Source organism: Hydractinia symbiolongicarpus, chromosome 6, assembly GCF_029227915.1.
Source record: "Hydractinia symbiolongicarpus strain clone_291-10 chromosome 6, HSymV2.1, whole genome shotgun sequence".
Classification (NCBI taxonomy): Eukaryota; Metazoa; Cnidaria; class Hydrozoa; order Anthoathecata; family Hydractiniidae; genus Hydractinia; species Hydractinia symbiolongicarpus.
In genome coordinates, this window is record NC_079880.1 from 17,633,233 (window position 1) to 17,660,407 (window position 27,175).

At 40.3% G+C, this 27,175-nt stretch overlaps 2 protein-coding genes across 2 annotated transcripts in view; both read right to left on the reverse strand.

Moving 5' to 3' along the window:
- LOC130647272 (hydroxymethylglutaryl-CoA lyase, mitochondrial-like) overlaps positions 1-27,175 on the reverse strand; it is a 93,287-nt gene that overhangs the window by 39,422 nt on the left and 26,690 nt on the right. The window lies entirely within an intron of this gene.
- The window catches only part of LOC130647271 (uncharacterized), a 28,534-nt gene continuing 22,272 nt past the window's right edge, over positions 20,914-27,175 (reverse strand). The window contains exon 2 of the mRNA XM_057453061.1: positions 20,914-21,836. The gene's annotated coding sequence lies outside the window, so the exon portion shown is untranslated. The remainder of the gene's footprint in view (positions 21,837-27,175) is intronic.

Sequence of the window (27,175 nt, forward strand, 5' to 3'; positions counted from 1 at the left end):
GAGTGTCTTAGCAGAAAGTTTTGTGTATTCAAACTTTAACTACTGTCCACTTATTTGGAATTTCCCATCTTCAAAATCACTTTCTAGGGTCGAAAAACTCCATAAGCGAGCCCTAAAATTTGTAGATAGCGGATATTCAGAGAGATAAAAAGTACATTTCTAGCAAGAACAAAAGTAACTACATGAAAATTATGCGAATACGAAATCTATGTATAGAGATTTTTAAATCTCTTAATAATCTAAATCCGCCATTTATGTTAGACATCTTTCAACGCAGCGAAACAAACAGGCCAGTACGAAGTCAATATTTAAATAATCTTAAAACATTGATCTTTAATACTAAAAATTTTGGGGAAAAATGTCTTCGCTCATTGGGGCCTAAAATTTGGAATACTTTACCTTCCGAATTGAAAAGTTGTAACAGCCTTAAAAAATTTAAAACGAAACTAAAGGAGTATGATTTCAGTCACTCGGTCTATTTAAATAATTTTTCATAATTTTTATACATTTTTCATAAAACTATAAACAAATTTTTGTCGGATTTGATTAGTTTCCTGTATATTTATAAGTATGTATTTATTTATTTTTTTATATCAGGAAGCTATATGTACATAGTTATTTCTCCGACGTTAAATAAATTAAGAAGAAGAAGAAGGATGCTCCAGTATGTACCAGACTATTTCAAGACTCGTGACATGTGCAATACAGCGGTTGAAGGATCCAATGGTATTCGTGTATGTTCCGTATTACTTCAAGACCTTGGATATGTGTATAGGGGTAGTCCAGCGCAATCCGGGTCTGTTCGAGTATGTTCCAGATCGTTTCAGAGCCATGGTTACAAGAAATAAAAGCATGACGATTGAGTATTGTGATGAATGTGGGATTGATCTTGATAAATATTACAGATGCAAGAAGTGTGGACGGAGGTTAATTATATGTGAAAAAATGCTGTGTTGGCAACACTATATCATGTGGATCACCTACAACGGAGGCTACTGTTCTTGTAAAAATCCCTAGTTGGTGTCTAATTTCCATAAATAAAAGGGATGTTTAAATTCTATAACGACTCCGTATAGACCAGAGATTTTTATAGAGAACCAACAGTACTAAGCATCGATGAGGTTCAAATTGAAAACATCGTACTCAGCGATCCAATCTAAGCCAATAAGGGTAAAGATGCTAGATATGTTATAGGCTATAAGAATAACAGTAAGATATCATCGCTATTAATTCGAACCCCAAAGCGCTTATATAGCAATGGTGCCTCGCGATATATTGATGGCTCGTCGCTTACCATGTCATTCGACATGCATCAATATCCAGCATGGTTGGATAAATATCAGATCATCCTAACCAGGATACAGCTATTGTATGGTAGTTCATTCTCAACCCCGCCAGTAAAGAATGATCGATATCTAAACGCAAAAGTCAAGGAATGGGATGGGGAGGTAACGACCGATTTTTATGATGCTATAGTACCACTGAAGCAACCCTGTGAATCTCCAAGCATTTCATCCAGGTCATGCTAGAAGAGTGTAAGTATAAACCAGTGCAACAATCCAGGACACGACACCTTGATTCAGATGATGAAGAGGATCTATTCGTCGTAGTATAATAAACATGAACGATTTGAAAAACGAAGCGAGAGAATTAGGGGTACGTGGATACTCCACTCTCAGGAGGGCTGATCTTATATCTGCGATCAATAAGGTAAAATATAAAGATATTTCAACACAAACCCTTGGGCCTTATTGCAAGCCATGTCTAGAAATCACAGCTATGAAAATACTCGATGAATATATCAGAGGCCTGGAGGCAAAACAAAAAAGAACTGTCATATACGACGGCAATTTTATGGTTGACGCTAGTACCGGTGAATTGCTTGGTGTCATTTAGTGTTTTGTACAAAACATTAAAATTAGGAATATTTAGGTGGTGCCTCTAGGTATTTCTTACATATTGTGCAGACTGCAAGTTTTTTAACAATTCTACTCTCGCCTCATCGCGGCCTTTGGCGACAAGTGCTTGTCTCTCTTGGTCATTGATCTCGCTAACTATCTTATTCGTACGTTGTCTTATTTGTTCCTTGAGCAGAAGGTATTTTTTTTCTCTTGCATGATCAAACTGAACTCGTAGTCAGATATAATTCCATTCTCAATCGCCCTTGATATCAAATCAACTATTGAATTCAACTTAGTCTCCGCTAATAATCTTATACTATCATGCTTTTTGCGTTTATAATTCAGCTTCTTCCCACCTTGTTTTAAGGCAGACTTCCCCAATCCAACGGCGATGGCTATCCCACCCATTGCCACTGCTAGGGCTACTCCGATTCCCGATAACATACTCCCAATACCAACACCGCTCGTGATCACGCTTATGGCGAGCAATCCGTGGTCCATATAATGGATCCAGGTACCATGCATTCCAATTTTTTCGACAGCTTTTTACGTTGTTTGACCTCGCTTTGCAGAAACTGTTCTATTTCCTCTATTTTCTTTAATCTATAAATATGCCCCTCATTTTCTTGATCAGGTGCACTCGGTGGTAAGCTTGGGTAAAGCTTTGTATGTCAGTCATATTTATTCTATAAGCAGGTGCATATTAATTCCAACGAACGAAACATTCTTATCGTGGTGATACTCGTCCGTCAGCATGAACTCCAGTCTGTCTGTGGAACCTTTCAAAGGAAGGTATACAGGGTTATCGAAACTCCACGTCAACATGTCTCCCCAGACACTTAGCTCTTTGGTGGGAAGCATGCCAAGAATCTTGGATTTTTTTCCGTTAAGCAGGCAGTCATCCTCATCTAATTGAGGGCAAACAAGTCGTAACCTATGGTATACGTCAGTCTTGTAGAATGAATCGTAGTCACCCTTCATATAGTATAGGGATACTACTAGTATAGTATAGGGATCGTAGGGTAGACCCAAGAGCACTTGCAGTTGTCGATGAATCACCACCGTGTACCCATCATTGACACGGAGCCTGCAGAGTCCATTTTTCAGGACAAACAGCTTAATCTTATCCTCTGCCTGACTGTTGACGATACTCGCCAAATCCTCGATCTTATACAACACATTCATTATTTCAATTACAGTAACCGTCTGATTGGATGGTAAAACCTACCTCACGGATGGTAAACTCGTTGTTACTGTAGAGGTTCAACCACGTATGTCGAATGCTGATGGCATTTAAAGCGATCCTCGTGTCCTGTCCTAGGCAGTCCTAAAAAAACATGATGATACCAAGGCTACCATTATCACGTTGGGGGTAGGACTTATCTTCGCATATATTTGGTGGAAGTAAGTCTAATCTGTTGATCAGCAAATTAAACTCTTAGTGCGATTGCACTTACTCCTCCTGTTACCCACATAAGCCACCACCATACCCACAGCAGTAGCCAAGGCCATGTACAAGTGCTTTGCTGCGAACTCGACGACTCTCGCTGCAACTCTGAAAAAGAACGACACCACGCTGCCAATAATCCCTGGAAGGGCTGCACCCGCTTTGCCTGTTAAGTACTTCAAAAATCGTCCGAGCTTATCAAGCTGTTTTCGTACAAAACCTTTCCCACCTGTACTTCCTCCAGCAGCTCCTCCGGCAGTGCCTCCACCTCCCGTAACGGCGAGCACGATGGTTGAAATCAGGAAACCAACAGCAGAAACGATGCTCGCGATAGTCAGGCCCTGCTCCCGGAAAAGGCTTTTAAGCTTTTCAAGCAAGGTTTTATCGTCTCCTGCAATCTTCATCAGCTCGGACTTAATAGATCTCAGTTGCTTAAAAACCTCGGAGGAAAGACCATGCCTACCCAGTTCATCCTTCTTATCTTCCTCTAATTTCTTCAATTCCTTCTCAAGATTATCAATATCCTGAAGCTTTCGCACCTCGGGCTTCTGCTTCTTAAGTTCTTTCAACTTACCCTCTTTCGTATTTATCTCGCTATTATATTGTTCAAGTTTATCCTTTACCTCCTTAATAGTCTTCTGCAGTTTTTCAATGTCGAGCTTTAACTTTCTCATATCAGGAACCTCGATCTCATCTTCGATCCCCGCGAATGAATTATCTACATAACCCTCTACGTCACGAGCAAAATTTTGAATGCTATCAATTGTTTTCATTTCAATCGTCTCACCCTCCTCTTTAACCGAAGTCTCCTCCTCATCATCCCTATTCAATACAAGAAGATCAACCTCTAGCGCGAGGTTCTGAGCCATAGTATTACTACCCTTGTGTGGTGTAGTATAGTCGTCGAACCCCATGGCTCGCAATCGCCCCGCACGTAACCTCCTCCGATCTCGGCAACACTCCTGAGCTCACCATTCATTTTAGTGAGCTCTACACCATCGTATAAAAGCCGGTTCCCATCGACCTCAAAATCGTCGTAGTGTCTCGCACTCGGCTCCTTCCCCAGCTCCTTACGTAGGAGATCATAAAGATCGTCTACCTTCGATTTGAGCAACTCTCCCCTTGCGTAGGTCGCGATATCTCCGCTAGACGATTGACCCTGCTCTTCTGGTGTTAAGCCGACATCAGGCTCTGGTCGAATGAGCTCGCTCCCGATACTGAACTCCTCGGGTTCGTCTTGAATATCTTCCTCTGACGTAAAGTCATCTCCTTCATATATTGGATTAATAGGCATTTATTCAACCCACAATTGCCTACTAATAAATGTACGGAACTATCTTAAATCCGCATAAAGAATTAAAGACAATGCTTGCTATAAAGGGGAAGAAGCAGCGTGTCAAGGTGAGCCATGTTCCGTCGACAATCAACCAGAACGAAGATTTGTATGTCGACGTACCCAACCTTGGTCAAAATGACGTGATTTTTCCTGGTAGCCTGAAGTTGCTTTTCGACCTGGAGCTGAGTGGTACAAACACCAAGCGTACCATCGTCAGCAATATCGGCAAGGCATTGGTTCAAAACCGTCGCATCAGCTTGAACGGTCACGAAGTGCAAAACATCGCCGACTACAACACCCTGGCAGTGTATCGAGATCTGTGGCTACCCAAATTTGACCGAGAGAACAACCTAATTTTAGAGGGCATAAATCCCAACGATGGCACCATCAGAGCTCTGCAAGTAAAAGCCAGCGACCATGTAGGAAATGACGAGGAAAAGGCGATCGTGGCAGCGTATGGTAATACTTTTGCCATTCCTATCGGCAAAATTTTCGAGTTGACACAAGACTTGCCCTTTCACCCAGCAGGCTTACACGACAGGCTGTAGTTCGTAATGCATTTTGCACCTCACGACCAAGTCATCAAAGATGCTGGTACGGCGGCTGCTGGAAGCACGGCAGCCAAGCCAGCTGATGCTGGTTATAAAATTACCAATATCGCGCTCGAGTTTGATAAAGTGACAAACGAGGGGCTTAGCAGTACTATGTTGTCACGATACAGCCGTCTCGCCCTGCCGTACGATCGGATCTTGAGGAGCAAAGTGGTGACCATGAAAAAGGCTGATACCAGCCTTAATCTCCAGATCGATACTCCTGCCAAGTCTCTGAAGGGCGTCTTACTACTATTCGTAGATCCGGGAAAAGTGAAGGCCTATTCGGGGAACAACGAGGTCTTCTACAACCCCAAAATCGAGAAAATCGCAATCACGGTGGAAGGTGAGCCTAACGAACTTTATAGCCACGCCATGTTGCCGAAGGACCATCTGGAACAAGTCTTTGAACTTTTCGGATCCCACGATAGCGAGGTGACCATTGGGCAGTTCTTCAGTGAAAGATACGCGCTGTTCATTGACTTCCGCAGTAGTCCAGATCACAGCTTGCATGGTTCTGGAAGGCCCTTGCAGAGATATTTTGGACGGCATAACTCTCCATATGACCAAGAAGGCGGATGGAACTGGGGATATACGTTGCTATGTGTACTTGCTCCAAGATGCGCAGCTGAATATTTTGGATGGCAGATTTCAAAGTGTAGAATACTAAAATAAAGATGGCTACCTTAGCAGTAATGGCAGGAGGAGCGTTAATTAACGCATTGGCCTTTTCAGGGTCTAATTTTTTGTTCAGCAAACTCAGTGAGCACGGCGAGGAAGAGCGCAAAAGGCACGATAAAGCAATCGAACAACTCCAAGCTGCTCAAAGCCAGTGGGTGCGTGACAGAAAAGCGAAGATCGATTGGTACAATCAGCAACGATCGCGACGATCAAAAAGCTCCCAAACTCTCCGACTACTATATACTCAGCAAACAGCAACAAGACGGTGAGCTGACGTTCATCGTAGGGTCCTGGCTCTGCTGGGTTTCGTCGTGTACAAGTATATGTAAGGAATATTTTTGACATGTATAATAAACATGTCAAAAGCACATATCATTACTCCTGAGGAATCAGGAAAGTCAAGTCAAATCTACTACCAGCCCGAACATCTCTGGACTGGACGGAAAGCTATTAAACTACCCTCCGAGCAGAGTGGTCTCTCCAAAAAGAGAGTTATTCACTGGTTAACTCGTCAGCTGCTATGGCTCAGGCATATCAAAGGCCCTAAGCGCATCAATTATCCACATTACACCATCACGAAACCCAACGAGATGCATCAATTTGACTTGCTCTACATGCCCCATGATAAATTATATGGAAACACCTATAAATATATACTCGCAGGCATCGATGTAGCTTCGCGCTACAAAGAAGAACACGAAAGCCAGCGAAGTCGCTGATATGCTCAGGGATATTTACAAAGCCTTTCAGTGTGACCTTTCAGTGTGACAACGGCAGTGAGTTCAAGTCGGACGTGACAAAGCTGTTAGAGGCTAAGGGTATCGAGATAAAGCGTGCAACTACCAAATACCATCATACTTTTACGGCGTTCATCGAGAGCTACAACAAGGTGCTCGCAGAGAGGCTGTTCAAACCTCAAGATGCGCAAGAGCTTGCCTCGGACGAAACTAGTACCACATGGGTCAAGCACCTGTATACCATCGTCAAAAGTCTGAACCAAGACTGCTATGATCGACATGAAACCTTCGAAAGCGATCAAGTTGGATGAAGTCCCGCTTGCAAAAAGCGAAGGCCATCCTGATCGCCTACGCTTCGTCCTGACGGGCAAGAAAAGCCTCTACCTGACGACGGGCTTTACTTGTATCTGCTGCAACCCGGCGAGGAACATGGGGATCAAAAAAGACGTGCAACAGATGCTTGGTGGAGCAGAAAAACGTACAGACTCGACCGTATAGTGACAGGTACGAGGTTGTTATACTATTTGGCAGATGGACCTGATCGAAATTTTGTGGCAGAGGAATTAATGTTGATTCCAGAGGATGTTGAAATAACTCCGGAGTATGTTAAAGAATGGTAACGAGCCCCATGGTTAATATGAACCTATGGTTCATATTAATACTAACCGAGCAAGATCCCCCTAATCATCAATAGGATGAAGTCGTGTATAATCATAAGGATGTAGTGTATAGAATGGATAACCATATACTATACCTTTAATAAAATTTTGCTCGTTATCAATGTCATCGATATCGACTAAGCGCCTATCCTCAATTTGAATTGTTAATATATCATCAATTTTCTCCAAGTCTGCTAGATTCGGGAGCTTTAGGTCCTTATCCTTTATGATTTCATAGCAAATTACCCCCACTCGTTAACGTTCGCTGATACAATATGCAGACCCCTGCGATCCTCAATATCGTATTTGAGCACTTCATCCTCCTCCTCACATGCAATTGTCGCCCAGGGCTTCTCTCCTGATTGCACTCTATCCAAAAGCTCATCATCGTCCGGATGTATAAACCCCTCCCAGTAGTAGCCATTTCGATAATTAAAATTCTCCAAACACTGTGAACAATAACCGGTAGTGGAACCTGCATTGATACAGCATCGCAGAACCGGTACCGTCACATCGTAAATTTTTGTAAATTGCTGACTCTGTACGTACTTTTCCATTTTTTCTTTACCGATTAATTATATATTAAAATATTTTGAAACGGTCAATATATAACTTTCCATCTAGCTCAAAGTGTTCTTTAATTGATGTAGGGCCATTTTTATATTCCAGCCAGAATGTATGTCATTAGAACAGTTGACATTAATATGAAAAAATACATGGTGTTCCTCTTATACCTTTCCCTTTCTAGTGCATCACGAAGATCTTCATCAATGACCTCTATTTGACTTTCCAGATAAGGGATCCTGTCCATTTCTTCGTGACAGGCTTTCAACTGTTGTTTTATCAATTCATATGACATTTATTCTAATATTCTCCAGGCCCTGGGGTGCTCGAGTCGAATATATAGGCACGCATGCTTAGACTTTTTGAGTTGAGCCTTCCCACTCGGTGTGTTCTATCTGATTTGTCTCTTGATCCAGCAAAACAAGATCACTCCCTTCAAGCGGGTACCACATGAAGAGCTGTTTTTTCTAGCGCCTGAGATTTTTTGGAATTGCCGTGTATGATTGAGTTAAAAGCCAAAGGCTGTGTCTTCGATGTCTACCAGATATTGCCATCTCGGGTAGGCTCTGTCGTTTTTTATCCAGGCTCTCGTCCGCGATGATGTCATCAACTATGAAGAGCGTGTTTTCACCCGCAAGGATCTTCGATAATTTGCTTATCCAATCGAACAAATTATCACCTGGGTCAATAAGGAACGCATAATCATCCTTCCAAAGCGAGGATCTCCCCAAGTAAGTTCTATTGTAACGTATAGTGGGACAAAGGATCAGTATATTATGAAAGTGACCCCTGTATTCATTCCTCAAAAGATCGAGAACTCTTTGCGTTTTTCCACATCCCGTGGATCCACTGAAAATTGCTGTATGAGGTTCTATAACTATATCAAAATTCATTTATTCATGTATACCCCGTGGTATACATGAAACTTGTAGGTGCTTTGGGTGGCATCATGGAACGCTTATACCAGCCTTGTTTTATCGCGTAGTCATCAAATAAGATAGCCCCCGTCATATATCCGGCGAGCTTAACCCCATCCTCAAGATCCATCTTAGCGCCTGGTCTTGAAACCCCTAGTGCCTTTTTCGCACCTAGCGCTAGTAGGATAGTATATGATACTAGTCTTACGGACTCCCACAGGCTATCAACAACCTCTTTTTGATATTCTTTGCTACTCATGCTTTATTATAGGGCTCATCGCATGTGAAAAATATCAATATCTGCCTTAGGCTCCTGCCTCACGCTTGGTTGATGAACCGCTGGTGGAGGCTGCTGGGTAACCACGGATTTTTTACGTATAAAATATATGAGACCCCCGATACATGCGATCGCGAGTAGGCTTCCACCAATGTATATTCCACTGCTTGACTGTACAGAAATCACTCCAGAAGAGGTTTTGACTGGAGGTTGTACAGCACCCTCTTGTTGTTTCATATCTTCCTTTCTCTTCTTCATCAGTTCGGCCAGCCTATGACCTTGTGCTACTCTACCAGGATGCTTCACTGGTTTTGTAATGACCCTCTCTTCTTGCGGTTATTCAGTGCTCATTTCGTTATAAGACGCGAGACTTATAAAATCACTTCCCTAACTACGAGAGACCTGTGGCAACACATACAAATCTGATGGAAGACAGCAGCTGGTTGTTCCAACCATGATCCACGTACTGGCATAGTTTAATCTCATATTTATCATCATCGTCACCATTAAACCGGATTGCTATTTTATAGTCTGAATTATCAAAGGACATAACCTCCGGATTAGAATTTTGCAACTTGGTGCGTGATATGATTTGACCATGTTTGGGAATAACATGTTTTAATGTAAAATACACGCTGGCCATACATTCGCCTTCGCTGGGGTCAATAGTAACGTCTCCAATATCCACATCTGAAATGCTCAATCCAATGCCTAGGATGTGGGAAGATGTGTCTATATACATTTTCCGTAGTCGAGTATAAACATTTCCTCTTATGTCGCCAAGTTCCGGAGCTGGAATGACAATCTCTTCGAAAAGCCTTGTTTCTAATTCTTTAAACATTCTTTTCTTTCTCTATTTCTTCTTTTTCATCAATGGACTGTGACAGTGTGATTAATCGTATGCGCGGCAACAAGCAAGGGCGCTAAAAATTTGCCAAACGCTGTATAATAATTTGCCAAATCAGCCATACTATCTCGTATTATTGGATCATCCTCAATATCCCTCCTTAGTTCTTCTGGGTTATCGAGAGGTACAATATTGCCTATGGCTTTCGTATTCATATTAATGGCATGAGTTGACAAGGCCTTGGCAGTCTTCTCTCCTTTCTCCTGGATTTCGCGTTCAGTAAAATCATTATAAATTTTGTCAATGACCTCAGGTGAAGCTTTAGCGTCCAGGAACGCTTCTGTACATTTTTTAGGCAGTAAGTGTGCTTTACCTTGACGTATCGCATCCTTCAAAGCCTGGCGCTTGCATATAGGTTTTTGATCAACGGCCTCTGGTGTATCTTCAAATATTTCTGCTAATGAGGATATTCCTTTTATTATACGGCGGTACCTATATAGGAAGGCAATTATTAATATGCACGGAAGAATTATCGCCACCAGTAGCAATGCCTCCATTTTTTATTTGCAGCTTTGTGTATAAAGGTGGTGTCTCACAACACCTTTACTGCTTATTAGTGCGCACGAAAGGTCGTAATACCTCTATCCCAGGCCTCGTTATATGTGATACAGGCGGTACAGGCTGCTGCTGTTGTACCGCGGGTTTTTTTATTTTTGCACTGTCGGGGTTACTAGATGGTTCAACCCATACCCAGCGCCCTGGGTGATCACAGTTATATGTACAAAAGGATCGCTCGCAATCTTCTTTCCAGGCCATTTTTTTTATAAAACTTTAATGGCCGATAACAAAATATTGGACGCGACTTAGTCTAGGGGCTTTGTATGTATACGATCCTCGAGCACTACCCTCTTATCGTAAAACGCTGATAGACCCAGCTTATTTTGCTGATATGTGATCATCCCTTGATTATGTACCCGGAACCCCACATTTTTTGCATTATCCAGCTCTCCATTAAGTACTCCCATATATCTCAACCATGTCACTTGATTTTGCTTTTTCGACATACCTTTACACGAGAACTTGGTGCCATCTTTACCTTCAACGAAATAACACTTGGCTGCTAGCGCAATCATCCTGGATGCGATAAATTTTTCCTTGAATAACCCTCCGGTTCGACTCGAGTGTTTGTCAGTAACAAGCCAATTAGGCACTGCCTCATCGTACTGCTCGATTAATTCAGGACGAACAACATTACGTAGGTTATCTCCAGATATGGCAAAATGCGCGGAATCTGTATCCATATATATGTATTCGAAATTCCGTCGATCGACGTATTTGTCGAGAAAATCATAATAAAATTCAAGCATCCGCAATTTAGCTAATTGATATACTAGGATTCCACATTGATACGCCCTATTTATGGAAACGCCTTGTTTACTCCGTCTTACTTCATATGCGTCTCCTATTTCTTCAAGATCCTCCAAGTAAGGGCTTCTCATTGCTGCATCTACTACCTTTTCATCCCTTGTAAATGTGGTATTGTTATGTCTCGCAAGATCCTCAATCATCTTTCCATAGAAGCTATTGCCTTTTAATTTAGCAGTATCGCCAGCGCTTGTTGGAGTCTTTATCTGCATGGCGACGCGCATCCGCGATTTCCTCAAGAAATCAAGCCAATGGTTTACCCCTTGAGTATTTAAGTATTTGATAACAAGCCGTAATTTTTAAACCATGATTAAGATACCACTTAAGCAGGTCAGTACAAAGCAGGATCTTCTCGGCTCTCATAACCCTTAGGAGCTTCCTAGTACCCGGGATACGTTTTCGCCCGGTCTAGTTTAAATACTCCTGCATATGCTGGGGAATTTGATTGTCAACGATCTCCCTGACTACAAATAGTGGTGACATCTCGCTGAATTTGTCGTACAGCTTAGCTGGCACTTCAATGTCAACCTGGCAAAAACCAAAGAGTGATCCATCGATAATGTCTCGCGCCAGAGCATCTAATCCTCCAACAGGGTCTGCTATTTTTACCAGCCTCTTCTTCCCACAAGGGAAATCTTGGAGTAGAGTGCTTGGGTAGAGCATATTGGCGTCATAGCCCAGGATGGTCCTACATTTTTTCGGTTCGTTATAAATATGCGATCTGATACCTGTATCACCACTTTTATGGTACCTGCAAAATACGATCGCTGGGCCACCTACCATCCCTGTTTGCAGGAGCTCATACGCCTCGTTCTCTGTACAATATTTACAATCTTTTTTAACCTGTTTACAATATTCACATCGGGCTTTGGTACAATGAGCCTCACATATATGCTTACATGGATCACCTGGAGCATAAAGCTGGATCTCGGGTTCAACCGCAGAGACTTGTTGAGTACATACCGCATAGACACACCCGGGATGCTCACGGCATCCTTCAAAATGTCAATTTCATCCTCATAGTATGTATTGCGGGTCTTATCCACGGCTTCAACAAATGGGACTACGTCGGCCATATTATACTCGGCTAACCAATCAAGCATCGTGACGCATTCTCTTTTAAAAAACTCATCTCTGAACGTCTGGTAACCCTCTTGTGAGAGGGTGTTTTTACCACTGAGTGTGCTATAAAACGCCTCATGATCGACTGGGCCGACATGGTTCAATTTTTCGTATAATGTTAGTCATTCGTATGGGAACACTAATTTTTTGAGATTGCAATCCAATGACTTGCACCGTTTTTCATAACTAAGGCCCGGGAGAGGAAATTTTTTATATCGATAAATTTAAATTTTGATGTGGTTAGAAACATGTAATCGTTATCTTTTTTCGCCACTTTAATCTTGGCGTTATCCGCAATTCGTTCGACAAATTACCGCTTTATCAGGTTTATATCATATTTACCGCTGTTAAAGCCGATCACTGTCACTTGATTTATCCATTCATGCCAAGCATTTCAGGTTTGTTCCGAGAGCATATCGAAATCATCTGGCTTGGATATATCAGTTCGACTTCTTGGACAATTCTGATCTGTCTCTGCTCCATTTGTTCAACAAATTTCCTTAGGGTCTTTATTCATAATGAAAGTGGGATGTTCCTGCAGACTATCGTGGATGGCTACACTTACAGGGATATGCTGTGATATATACGTCAAATCAGACGTTTGCTGCTGGTTCAATGGTGCCAGAAGAGCCTCGAAATCAAAGACAATGAAGTGGGGATATGCTCGAAATTCTTTCTTCGATAACCTCTTAGCCTTGGGATGATTTTCACACTCCCATGCAGTGACAAGATTGTACCCCAGCCCCCGAATGTGGTCTTATTTAAATTTGGTATGATTGAAATTATTTTTATCAGCGTTGGTTCGCTGCAGTTGACATGGGCATCCATGCCATTTGCAACCGTGGTATTCGTATGCTGTTTTTGTCTGAGGATCATACCCATCTACCCTATAGACCTCTTTAATACCGTCGCGTATCACGCGCTCTCCTCCATGTTTACAAAGCGCATGATGTATATGTCGGCCTGTTTGCTCTGACATGGCCTCAATCCATTGGCATGCCACGTAAATGAAACTGTTATCGGGATAGAATACCCTCTCGGAGCTACTCTGCACTCTTTTCCAGCATTCCCAATGCTGCGTCAATACATCCATCTTTTTTATATAAAAACAAGGACCATGTAGCATACCAATACTGATCGTGTCTAGCCCCTTTTTGAATTGGTTTTGTCCATATACGAGTCGCCATGGGGTCTTATCGGTGTTTGTCTTCGGCTCAAATACCCTGATGTTAATTTTGAATTTTTTGGCAATGCCCTCTAAGGCTACGAGCCTCGTGGCACGTACCTCTTCCCTCTTTAACTTGGGTTCCTCGTAGTATTCACGAGCCAATGTGAGGGCTGTCTTTGTAAGGAACTCTGTCCCTCTTTTTACATCCACTCTCTCCCTTACAGCCTAGCACCTCCAAAAGCATAGATTGTCCGTTCTAGCATCTTTATCGTCCATTGCATAGATACATCTTTTTCCGCGCAGCCAATCTGGCAAAGGTCCACATCCAAGTAGGGGTTCCCTCGTAGAAATTATCTTGATCTGAACGTGCTTGAATATTATTTTACCTTCATATGCTCCTGGTGTCTCGATAGTCCTTTCTGGTGGCAAATAGGCTTTCGTCCAAAATTCGGCATCTTCCAGATCGAGGCGTTTCATCTCACATTCATTGATGAAAGCCTCGATTTCAGCCATGGTTGAGAGTGACTTGAAGCTCTTGGTTTTGTGATAATTCGCAACATCTCCAACGCCTCGGTAAATATCGCAGCCAAATGAGTATATCACCTTCACACGCATGTCTACATGGGGGTGATTTTTCGCATGATAGCGTCCGTCAATGGCTGGTTAATGTTATTATTAAACCGCCATGTCTTGATGCGGTTTCCCTCTTCAAAGATTTCCACGTCAGCATCAAAAATGTTCTGAATGTCCTCTATTACATCAGGGTTCGTGCCTTGTTTCGATTCTTTCCCAAACATATGTTTAAGAGCGGCAACTCCCTGATATTCCTTATCTATGGTGAAACGTTGAACCTCATCGTGGAGAGTTGGTGATCCTGAAAATTGATCCCTGGCCTTGTTGTAGTAGTAACTAACGGTATCCCGCACGCTCCTTAGTTGTTTAGTGAGAGCTTCGCGATTTGCCGCTACTGGTGCTGACACGGTATTATATATTTTACTGATTGCATTTTTGAACCAACTCATTCCTTTATTACATACAGATTTCATTCCCAACCAGAAAAATTTTTTGATTTGGTCAAGGATTGGATATTTTGGGAATTTCCCTTACTCATATTCTGTATGATTTAGCGTATGACGTCATATATTGTTGTTTATATCATTTAATATTATTATGTGTTGGTTACTGGCATTTGTATTATTATGATTTCACGTATGCGTTGATGACGTCATGTATCTTACTACTGTGTTTTCCTGACAAGTTGTTTGTAAATGGTGAACTGCTGTGCGGTGGTAGAGAAATTGGTGTAGCCTTTTAATGATTTTTTTGTGATTGTAGGACTTTCAGCAAAAATTAAAACAAAAGTAGATTATAAAAATTATTTACCAAACTGTAATTTCCAAATGCAAAACTCGATTTTGTCAACAGAAGAGTTACAATATGCGTTCAAAAGCTTAAAAAGAAACAAATCTCCTGGACATGACGACATTAATAGCAATGTTGTCATCTTCAGCTATTGAAAATGTGCTTCACAATGTTTTTAAAAAATCAATTTCACAAGAGATATTTCCTGATGAACCGAAAAAAGCAAAAGTGATTCCAATATTTAAATCAGGTAATTCAGAAACGATGTCAAATTACAGGCCTATTTCCATTCTACCCGTATTCTGAAAGATTCTTGAAAAAATTATGCACAACAGAGTTTTTCTCTTCTTCACCGATAATTCTATCTTTTGTAAGAAACAATTTGGATTTAGAAACAGACACTCCACAGAACATGCGATAATGCAACTTGTGGACGACATTCATCAATCTTTTAGTGATGGTAAATTTACTTTGGGTATTTTTATTGACCTATCTAAGACTTTTGATACCGTTGATCACAACATATTATTAGGTAAACTAAATGCGTATGGAATAAGTGGGGTAACATTAAAATGGTTTAAAAGTTATCTGAGTGAACGAACACAATACATAGATATTGGCAGTGACAAAAAAACTAATAAGCTAACAATTAAATGTGGTGTTCCACAAGGTTCAATTCTTGGGCCACTCTTATTTTTAATACATATTAATGATCTAAGCAATTGTTCTGAAATCCTAAATTCTATTATGTTTGCAGATGACACTAATTTGCTTTACTCCCATAAATGTATTAATACTCTTTTTAAAACTGTAAATACCGAGTTAAACAAATTATCGAACTGATTCTCTGCTAATACATTATCCCTAAATATAAAAAAAGCAAAGTATACGTTATTCCACACACCACAAAGAAGAAAGGACTTGCCTATTGCCCTACCTAAACTGGAAATAAAAGGAAATCAAATTTCACGGGGGATATCCACTAAATTCTAAGGTGTGATACTTGATGAAAATTTAAAGTAGCACCAACACATATCTATTATAAATTTGAAAGTTTCAAAATCTATTGGCATCCTTTACAAATGTCTAATACAATTGTATTACTCTTTTATACATAGTCATACTAATTACGCTAACATAGTTTGGGGTAGCACTAATAAAACTAACATACAGTCACTTTACCTTCATCAAAAACATGCTGCAAGAATAATCACTTTTAAAGATAGGCTGACTCATTCCAGACCATTACTTCAGTGAATGAAAGCCTTGAATGTATTTCAACTAAATATCTTTCAAACGCTTTGTTTCATGTACAAAGCAAAAAATAATAACACACCTGAAGTATTTTCTAACACCTTTCACATTTCTCATAACAAATACACAACAAGATCTGCAGGTCAATACTATCAACCATTTAGGAAAACTAAAAACAGTACCGCGGACCACACATTTGGAATAGCTTTAAAGCTTACCTTCCGAGAAAAATCAAGTTGAGTCAACTTGACCTAAATCGATTCAAAACATCTTCAGAAAAAACAATTTAACGTTTATTTTGTTGAAATCGCTACAGTATTCAAGAAACCAGACAATGTTTACCTCGCGTTTTAAATGCATTCACCTCACGCCATTTTGTGAGTGAGCATTTAACGGTATAATTTATGCGTCTGACGTCACTAGTTAGAAGCTCACATTCAGACCGCCCGGGATGAGAGGCGAAACTTTGCGCATAGAATGTGATTTGTAAAAAAAAAAAATCCACACGTTTGATGAATAAGGACGAATCCTTTTTTTAAATAATAATAATATGGCTTCTTGCGCAGTACCTGGTTGTCTTAACCACCAAAAAAACAAGGTGTATCTTTTTTCAACTTTCCCAAAAATGCAAAACAACGAACTATACGGATCAAACTGATCAAGAGAGAGGATATACTTCCAAAGTATTTAAAGATATGCGAAGCTCATTTCACTTCCGAGTGCTTTGATTTTAGAACTGAGTTTGAAAGAAAAAAACAAGAAGAAGAAGGTTAGAAGAATTTTTCATTTTTATCATTATTCATCGAACTCATACGCTATTATCTAATTCGAATACGTATCACTCGACGAACTCCTCTCCCTATCCTATTATGCACCCACCAAGTAAACTGTCTATAACGTGCGTACCTATAAGTCCTGAAAATATGAAATAGTGCTTATATTTACTTTATATATTTAATTCTGTAAATATGTTAAAAGACTGAAAATATTTACTTGTTGGTTACGTTTTCTCGTCGTGGTAGATGACTTGCATTTGTGTCATGGATTCCTACCAATGCGGTCCATAAAACCTCCTTCAAGAGTATGATGCTGTGGAAGTTTTCATGTTTCTGTAATGCAGTTATCTAAAAAGAGTATGATTTTCACAATAGCGGAACCGCAATACTGACATGTGCCTATAAATGCAATATCAAAACTCACCGATCAAATTAAAATAGTCGCGGATTCTAACTCGCAACAGCAAAGACACTCCGCTTCGCTCGGCATTTCCTTACATTTTCCACACTTGCACCACATGCTCACAGCAACATCAACACGTGAAGCGACTTCTTCTTGATCAGTATCCTCATCACAGCTCTCCCAGCTGGAATCCGAGTCAGTACTTGGTTTAGTATTTCGCCTGATAGGCTCAAATTGAAATCCTACCACATTTTTTTTTTTTTGCTTTACAACTTCTGGGTATTGCAATTGAATGATGATTACTCAACCGAGGTTAGTATTCATTTTCAAAGTTTTCTGAAATTTTCACGGCGGTAAACATACTCATCACCAATGAATTTCACTAGTAAAGTTTGAGTAAAAAATTCCAATGCGGCAGATGATTTACGATCTTCTAACAGGTGACGTCAGAGTACTCAAAGGTGAAGAAATTTATGAAACAATATGGCGGATGGTTTACCTCGTGTCGAAGGTGAATTTTTAAATCTTTGAATAGGCATTATTAACTTTATATTCGTAAATCACGTATGAATATAAGCCAATTTAGGTCAACATGATTTTTATCGGGAGGTAAGCTTTAACAAAATTAAGAAGTCAATTTTTGTATCTACTTCAATGAACATATTTCGATGTAAATTGAAAAATTTACTTTTATTTAAATTAGAAAGCGAAACGTCTTTCTTCTAATTTAAATTCTTTTTCTTTAATTTTAATTTCATTTTCATTTTTTTAATTTCATTATACTTTTGTTATTTACACATAGCTATATTGATTAGGACATATATGTTTTTAATAAACTTGTTTGTAACGTTAAACAGTAAATAGCTACCTTCCCACAAACAGGTATCGCGGAACTACGCTTTGCGTAGAAATAACAGGTTCTCGATGATAAGTCTACTTTTGTCTTCTGCGACTCACCTGGCTTAGTAAGGAAAGTTGCAATTAATCTGTAGTATTGTATATGTTACGTATATTATATAAGTCTATGGAATATTTTGTAATAATACGTTTTTTATGCGAAATATACCTACCTACCTACATACATACATACATTCAGAACATTCAGATACTCAGAATTAATTGAACTTACTGAACCTTGAACTTGAATTTACTTATCGGTGAACTTAATAGTGAAATTATTGGTGAACCTAATAGTGAACTTGATAGTAGTGAACTTATCAAAGAATTTATTACTGAACTTTTATTAGTGAAATTACGGAATTTTTTGAGCCAGCTTCAAAACAAAATGACAGAGGTTTCTCTAGCTTTTTTCTTCTAGAGTTTTTTTCTCGATCACACGTTACCACCGCTATTGTGAACCCCGCATATAAAAACTGTCGCTGTATGGTACTTTTACTTTCTGGTGATGTTGAAACTAATCTGGGCCCTTTCACTATTCTAAAGTCGGTACAGGGATCTTTTCATCAAGGGGATGTTAGGCTTGGAACTTTTATTGGTATACAATGTATGTGTAATTCCCTGTTTGCGATCGTTTGGTCGCCTCTTAAAAAAGTTTCTTTTTGGAATCCAGGTGATCTTGGTCATATCCTCTCCGAAGGAACAAAGTGGAACACAAACCTAGGGTACACAAACCAGTGCTTAAGCGCAAGTGAGCTCCCAATAGTTTGGTTCTTGAAAACGAGGTCTATGGTGGCCGAGAGCTGCCACGCAAAAATATGTCTTTTTAAAATAGTTTTGATAACAAAATTAAAATCAAATTCAGAATGAATTTCATTTAAAAACAAATTTAAAGTTGTTTTACTTTTTATTTTTGTTTTAGTTTCAAATCATTTTAAATTTAGTAAATCGCATTTGTTTTTCCGATTTGTTTTCATTTCATTTTAATTTCAACTAAATGTTATAGTTCAAAACCACAGTGACAATATGGCTGTTCTGCCCAATGGAAGGTGCCCTGTCTTGAGACTGGCCAGGCCAATAATCTGACAGTGACAAATGGGTAGTCAGTCTTAAGACTAGACTGCCCAATCTACAGACATACATGTCCAATCTTAGAACAATTGTGGAAAACAAAGAGAACAGTGACAATTTTAGACTGTACCTCTTAAAATAACTTTAAATTGAACTTTTCTTGGCAAATCTAAATGCAAAATGTATAATACGTGCTAGCTAGCTACGATTTTTACTATGCCCAACAACTGGCCTGGTCAATTTAATAGTTTTTTGTTTATCATATACCCCAAATATGATGTTTTAATGTGCCTGAGAATGGTTGTTGGGTCTTGCAAACAACAGAGCTTGTGTGACATAACCCTTCTTTAAAATTTAAAAGGTGTCTAAAGATGGGCCTACGGAACACTTTGCCAGAGAAGCCAAGCAGAAACGAATACGAAAAGGAAAGCAGAAGGATGGGAACAGTTCAGCAACTATAGGTGTTGTTTCTAACATTTTAATTGAATATGAAATGATAGTTCAGAGGCTTTGTAGCAATTTGTCAGGCAAAGCTATGAAATATGAAAGGCTTGGACCTCAGGAATTTGTTCCATACATATATGATGAACTATCAATCCATAACAGGAGGAGTTGGCATATTCGTTGCAGAGAAGTGGATAGAAAAAGTAATAGATATTATGCGTGTTAATAGTCGTATTATAGTGATAAAGTTTTTGATAGGTAATAGGATTGTCACTTTTCTGTTTATGCTCCACAGTGTAGACTCAGTGAGGAAGATAAAGATAAGTTTTATGATGAGTTAATAGAAGTCACATCAAAGTTTGGAGACACTGAACTCGTCATGGTTGGCGGCGACTTTAATGGTCACGATGGGAAGTCATCTGAAGGTTATAGAGGTGTGCATGGAGGCTATGGATTTGGGAGCAGAAATAAGGAAGGGGAGAGGTTGCTTGAGTTTGGAATGGCGACGGACATGGTGGTTTGCAAAACATCATTCAGTAAGAGACAGAGTAGGCTGATAACATATGAGTCAGGTGGTTGTAAGACACAGATAGATTACTTCCTGGTTAGAAAGTCAGACAAGAAAGTGGTGAAGGACGTGAGAGTTATATCGGGGGAAGAGTGTTTCCCAGCATAGGTTGCTGGTTTGTGATATTATCTTGAAGAGTGTTAAAGAAGCCAAGGGAAAGTACAGGCCCCGTCGTAAAGTCTGGAAGCTGAAGGAAGAGATTGTAGCAAGACAATTTAGTGCAAAAGTGCAGCAGCTAGCCCACAATGGTCAGTGTGATAATGACAATGTTGAAAGTACTTGGACTACTTTGAAGAATTGTCTTCTAGAAGCTTCTGATGATACCTTTGGGTGGACGAAAGGACCAGCTAGACATAGACAGACCTGGTGATGGAATAATGAGGTTGACCAGTGTATAAAGGAAAAGAGGAAACTTTGGAAAGAGTGGAAGTCAGGTGGTAGTAAAAATATTTACTTAGAAGCTAAGCGACGTGCTCGTACAGCAGTGTATAAGGCAAAATCAGAAGCAGAGAGAAACAGATTTACAGATGTGTTAAGAAGGGAAGACCAGCGCAATGAGGTATTCAAGATAGCAAAGCAAATGAAGAAGACTAATCAAGATGTTGTAGGTGAGAAGTGTATACGTAATGATGAAAGTGTTTTGGCTAGCACAAAGGAGGAGAAAAAGGTAGCTTGGAAGAACTATTATCAGAGGTTGCTTAACACTGAGTTTGATTGCGATGAGGATAATTTGTCTGATGATGATGTTGTAGAAGGGTCAGCTATGCAGATCAAGACATAATGGGTAGTGGAGGCTATTAGGAAATTGAAGATTGGCAAGTCTGCAGGAGTATCAGGTATTGTTGCAGAGATGGTAAAAGCATCTGGATATATTGGAGCTGAGCTTATTACAAGTTTTGCTAATCAAATTATAAAGGATGGTGCTATTCCGAGTGAGTGGCAGTCGAGTGTAATAGTGAATTGTTTCAAGGGCAAGGGTGATGCATTAGAAAGAGGTAACTATAGAGGTTTGAAGTTAGTTGATTAAGTAACGAAAGTTTTTGAAAGAGTGATTGATAAGTTACTTAGAGAAAGAATTGATATAGATAAGATGCAATTTGGTTTTGTTCTATGGCGTGGCACTGCAGATGCAATATTTTTACTCAGACAGCTTCAAGAAAAGTACTTAGGAAAGAGAAAGAATCTCTATTTTGCCTTTGTAGATTTAGAGAAAGCTTTTGATAGAGTGTCACGTAAAGTTATTTGGTGGGCTATGAGAAAAATAGGTGTGGATGAGTGGCTAGTTACGATAGTACAGTCTATGTACAGCAATGCTTAAAGTCGTGTCAGGATTAACGATTCACTTAGTGATGAATTTAGTGTAAATGTTGGTGTACATCAGGGTTCTGTACTTAGTCCTTTGTTGTTTGTTCTAGTCTTGCGCTGTCGATGGAGTTCAGAACAGGTTGTCCATGGGAGTTATTGTATGCAGATAATTTGGTTCTCATAGCAGAGTCGAAGGAAGAATTAGTTGAAAAGTTTGAGAAGTGGAAGAAAGGACTAGAAGAGAAAGGGCTAAGGGTGAACACAGCAAAGTCTAAAGTCATGATTAGTAGCATTGCAGCCAAGTGTGACCTTGTAGTTGGAAAGTGGCCTTGTGGAGTTTGCAGGAAAGGGGTTGGTAGTAACTCAATTTTTTGTCAGACTTGCAAGCATTGGGTACATAAGAAGTGCAGTAATATTGGTGGAAGGTTAGAGCTGACATTCTGTTTGTATGCAAGCGTTGCAAAGGTGAGATTATAGAGACTGAAGTATTTCCAGCTTCAATGATGTGCAACAGTGGCTCGTTAGAGATAGTTGAGAACTTCTGTTACTTAGGTGATATGTTCAAAAGTTCAGAGAGTTACTTTCTTTGTTGACTAACAGAGTCTTGTCAATTGAGTTGAAAGGTAGGTTTTATGAGGCATGTTTAAGAAGTGTTATGTTGTACGGTAGTGAGACATGGGCAGTGAAGCAGGAAGATCTTGACCGTTTAGAAAGAAATGATATGAGAATGGTAAGGTGGATGTGTAACGCCAGCCTGAGAGACAGAAAGAGTTCAGATGAGCTAAGAAGCAGGCTAAGTATTCGTAGAATTAAAGATGTTATCCAGATAAGAAGATTGAATTGGCTGGGGCACTTGGAAAGAATGGAGGGGATAATTGGGTAAGAAAGTGTATAGACTTGATAGTTCCTGGGGCAAAGTCCAGAGGCAGACCGAGATAGACTTGGCAGGAGGTTATAAGGACAGACTTGATACAGAGGAAGTTGAGTTTAGATCTAACACAGATCAGATTGGAAGAGGGTCCAACCCATGCTAGCATAGAAAACGGACGTTAAGCCGAGAATGATGATGATGATGATCAACATGAAAAAAGCTTGTTATGAACACTTTTCTTTTAAGATTCAATTCGCTACCTTAGTTCTAAATGTGCCTAAGTCCAGGTCCCCAACAATTCTAAAGGGGCCTAAGTCCATTTTTATGAAAATTGAGGATTTTGATTTTTTTGAATCTCTGGATCACTGGCTTTCTTTTGATGTGTCTGAAGTATGGGTTTTGAGGTTAGAAAATCTTGAAAATTGATCACAAACCTTTGATAAATAACATATTTAATTTTAAAAAGGCCTAAGTCCATTAAGGTTTTAGTACATATGGGCCTAAGTCCATCTGGATGAAATGTTTCTGTTCTAAAAAAGCCTAAGTCCATGGAAAAGGCCCTAAGTCCATATTAAATTCAATTTAAATAAAAGCAGAAGGACCTAAGTCCATTTAGAACAGCCAAGCATTATGGTTGGTTGTAAGTAGATGAAAAAATTGAATATAGTGTATTAATGATTTAATGGTGGTAAAGAAAAGCAACAAAAGCTGGATAGTGTGTTTTCATATGTGGTTATTAGAAGAAGAATATTTTGGTTTGTATTAGAACTTTTCCGTTACTTTATTCATGTTTTCAGATTTAGTTGAATTTAACCAAGCGAAATCAAATGGGTTTATCTTAATTCATTTCTAAATATTTCAATTACAGTAGCTGGGGATAAAATAAAGAAAGACTCTTTATGCTCTCTGCCAGAATAAAATCTCAGAAGACATAACATTACATTGCAAGACAGGCCCAGGATTATAAGTTTGATCTTAGCTGGTGAATTGCCAAAAAAACCTAAAAAAACAACAGCTAAAGGGCTTAAAAATGATTGCATTTGGCTGAAACTGGTAAAACTTGAGTGAATATGTGGGGGAACCTTTTTTTGCCTTCGTAGTTTTTTTCTAAAAAAGTTTTGTTTTAGTTTCGTAAGCGGGCCAGTGTGGTTAGCATGTTAGACAATATATTGTTTTAGTTAGTAGAAAAGTAAAAATGGGCACCAGAAGTTGGTGTTCTGAAGTAAAGTATAAAGTTGGAGAAAAGTGTCATATTAGGGCTTGTTATAATCGAATCTTTTTAAATCCCCATTGCCGGAACCGACAAATATAAACATAAGACTATTCATAATGGCGGACACGCACAGTCCCTAACATTTCCCCTTTAAAGTCCCAACCCAAGCGTGTACTGTCCAAACATAACCCAGCACGTCCATATTAAGTTTCAAACGACCAATCCAGTTCATAATGTTCAAACAAAACTTGACACGTCCATTAAGTTCTAACACGAGAAATCCATTTACAAATCTTCGTAATCCACGGGTATTTTCTTCTTCAGCGTTCGCCCGTAACGTGTGACATATTCTTTTACGAATTCCTCTCGTTCGTTTTCGACCTCGTTCTCTGCTCTGTCTTCCTCTTCTTCTTCAACATACGGTATGGTGTTGTCAGAGGCGTCGTTTTCATTCCCACCTTCGTCTGTGATTGTGTTGTCCGAGGCGTCGCTTTCGTTCCCATCCTCGTCTGTGTTAGGCTCCACGGGCGGGTCGTGGTTGATGATCCTCTGTGGTGGTTTGTTTGGAGGTTGGTACGCTGTGATGGTGTAGACTTTACGCAAGTGCTTTTCGTTACGACCTATTTTGTTGCCAGTGCTCAGTCGTAATTCGTACAAACGAGGTGCAACTTCTTTAATCATAACTGCTCATTTCGACCATTCTCTGGTGACTTCATCCTGAACAGCGACGAGTTGACCTTCTCTAAAATTGGCTTGTCGGCTGTGTCTGATATTTCGGTCATACCACTGTTTCGTGTTGAGTCTTTCCCGTGCTGGAATTGTCTGCTCTCTTCTGCCTCCTGTTACGTATCTTGGTAGGTTGTCTCGGAGCGTGGTTCCTTTTAGAAGCTGTGCTGGAGATTGTTGTCAGGAGGCCTTGCGAAACATCTTCATGCGAACAGATGCACTTTTTCACTAAAGCGGTTCACAGCCTTCACTGTCACTTCGGCTAGTCCGTTGGATTGTGGATATCGAGGACTGCTTGTCTTGTGTGTAAATGACCAGTCGTGGGCGAAGCGTTTAAATTTGTAGGATGCGTACTGGCTTCCGTTGTCACTGATGACGTACTCTGCGATGCCATGTCGAGAAAATGCATCTTTGAGTGACTCGATCACTGTTTTCGAGTCTGGTCGTTTTAGTTGATAGACTTTGGGCCATAAGGAGTAATAATCTACGATGATCAGGTAGTTTCGCTTTACCAATTGAAAAATGTCTGACCCCACCTGCTGCCACGGTTTTGGTCGGTAGTGGGTGGCTCATCAGTGGTTGTGACGGTTTCGACGGTAGTAACTTGCTGCATTCTTCACATTTCCTGACCATCTGTTCGATGTGTGAATTTATACCCGGCCAATATACGGCTTGCCGGGCTCTTCTCTTGCACATATCCATCCCTTGGTGTCCAGCGTGTATTTTGGAGCTCTCATGGACCTGGGTATGACGATACGATCCCCCTTCGCGATGAGTCCATGATACTCTGATAGGTCATATTGGCTCGCCGAAAAGGGTTGTAGATTGATGGGACAGTCTTGTTGTCTGGCTGGCCATTCCTCTCTTATGATTCTTATTAAATCTGATAGGACTGGATCCTTAGTGGTTTCTGTGCGAATTCCCTCTAAGCGTTGATCAGTTGCTGGTAAGTTTGTTAACACCAAAGAAACATGTGCGGTGATGTCCTTTCGGCGATTTCATCTTCCAGTTCCGGATGGCAAGATGGTGCTCGTGATAAAGCATCTGCGTCTGTCATTTTACTGCCACTGACGTGTTCAGCATAAATGTCGTACTTTAGTAAATGCATTCGCATACGCTGGATCCGTGGAGACATTTCGGCTAATGGTTTGTAATTCAAGATAGGGACTAACGGCTTATGGCCGGTTTGCACTAAGACCTTCGACATTCCATGAATGTATCGAGACATCTTTTCGCAACCCCATGTAACAGCAAGCATTTCGATTTCAATGTTGTGATAGTTTTGTTTCGCTTTAGAGAGGTACCTTGATGCATAAGCGACTGGTTTCCATTGGTGCTGTTCATCTTGTTGCATCAGGATAACACTGATGCCATTTAGTTTACTTCCGTCTGCTCGTAGTTTGGTTGGGCGGTGTATATCATAGTGTGCTAACACTGGTTGGGTCAATAATGTGTCCTTAATGCGGCTGAATGCCTGCTCATGAACCGCCGTCCAGGTCCAATTGTTCTTTGTACTTAACAGGTCCCGTAATGGTTCAGTGGCTTGTGCTAAATTTGGGCTGAATTTAGCCAGTTGCTGCGCCATACCCAGGAATCTTCGAAGTTCGGTAATATTCGTTGGAGCTGGGTATTTCTGAATTGCCTCTACTTTATCCGGTACTGGCTGTATCCCTTTTGCTGTGATTCGGTGTCCCAAAAATTCTACCTCTGTTTTCCGGAACTCACATTTGTCAGTGTTGAGCGTAACACCTGCCTCTGTCAGTCTCTTTAGTACGGCTCTCAATTTCGTATCGTGATCCCCTAAATCTTTACCGAAGACTAGTAGGTCATCAGTGTTTTTCACTATCCCCGGCAACCCTTCAATGATTTACGTTTACTGAAGATCTCTTGCATTGATGTTAGTCCGAAGGGACCTCTTGTTGGGCAGAATCGTCCGAACGGTGTGATGAATGTTGCCATCAGTTGGCTGGAGTCATCCAATGGCATCTGCCAATATCCTGAATTGGCGTCAAGTTTTGACATCCCGTGGCATTGACTTCCGAGTTTCGCAAGAGTCTCATCAACGCTCTCCAGTTGGTAGAATTCTCGTTAGGTGAATGCGTTTAACTTTGTGAGGCCGATTTCTTGGTTAAAACAATTGGGTGGCACCAGTCTGTTGGTTCTGCAACTTCTCGTATGACTCCCATATCCTTCATTTGCTTGATCTCTGCTTTTAAGGGTTCCAACAGTGGTAATGGTACATGCCGTGGTGCTGTCAAGTGGTAGGTTACTGCATCTTCGGTTAATTTGATGTTGATTGGGTCTCCGGTGATACATCCTAATCCGGTAAATAGTGTTGGGAATTCTTGAATAATGTCTTGATTGTCCTCAGATACTTGTGACACTGTGCTATTGACTGGCTTGTTGAATGTGCGTATCTCTAAACGTTTTATAGCCGGTTTGCCCAATAAGGGCACTCTCAAGTTTCTGCAAACATACACTACCTCGTTTGACTGTTTATCGCCCCATTTTAGCAACGTTGTTATATATCCAAGGCATTGTAACTTTTCTGCTGATGGACCGGTCAGTGTCTTCCCTGTGCGCCTGATGTCCTTCATGGTTCTTCCGAATTGTT